We start from the raw sequence: 952 nt of genomic DNA, 5'->3' as shown, positions 1-952 counted from the left end.
CACCACCACCGAGCTCGTTTACACTTGCTCCTAATGCTGCGTGTGTAAACAGGTACACGGCTCACCACCACCGAGCTCGTTTACACTCTGTCTCTTATACACATCTAAATGACACGAGTTTAGATCTATGAACAAGGCACGAAAAGGAAAAGAATCGGCGACAGGCCACATCAGGCCTACATTTCAGCGCCGACATCATTATGTTATGTTATGTTATGTAACAGCATCACGCCTCCCCTCCACCAAGTCAAGGGCCCCTCAGGCAGGCTCGCGCACTAGCGTTCACACAAGCTGTAGGATAGCAGCCCCAGAATAACAGTAGCAACAAGTCCTATCATTACTAAGTGCAGCTTGTGAAGTCCTACCAATATTAAGATAATAATGCAGACATCAAGCTCTACGCCGACCGTCATCACGGTGGCCGCCATAAGCAACAACGCAACACCTGATGCACTCGCGCGGCATCCATTGCAACTTATGACACAGCCTTCTTCCTGGCGTCAGGAATAAACTTACAAACGCCGCTAAGGCTTCATAAAAACACATTAATCTGCATTATTGTTCACATGAAATTAATACGAAAAACTGCAATATTAACACTCGACACGGAGCGTACAGGCACCGGCAGTAGCACGCAAAGCCTCCCTCACTGACCGCAAGCGCAGCACTGAACTGAAACGTTTGTTACTTTGTTCCAGGGCTCCCAGCCAATAATTTGAGAAAAACTCAGATGGTTGCTGAAAAACACCCAGATTCTGCAGATTTTGTGGGAAAAAAACCCAGACAACAAATTTCATCAAATACATTGTAATTTTACTTACTTCTGATGGAATTATAAATCTTCGGCTGCTGCTAAATTTGGTATTTTATGAGTCTCTGTCTTGGTTAGCTCTTGGATGAGCGTAAAATCCATATTTCTCTTACTACTCCGGGAAAAATAGAAGGTAATATT

The sequence above is a fragment of the Hyalella azteca genome, unplaced genomic scaffold (genome assembly GCF_000764305.2).
Source record: "Hyalella azteca isolate HAZT.00-mixed unplaced genomic scaffold, Hazt_2.0.2 contig7618, whole genome shotgun sequence".
Lineage (NCBI taxonomy): Eukaryota > Metazoa > Arthropoda > Malacostraca > Amphipoda > Hyalellidae > Hyalella > Hyalella azteca.
Note: the sequence above shows the minus strand (reverse complement) of the source record.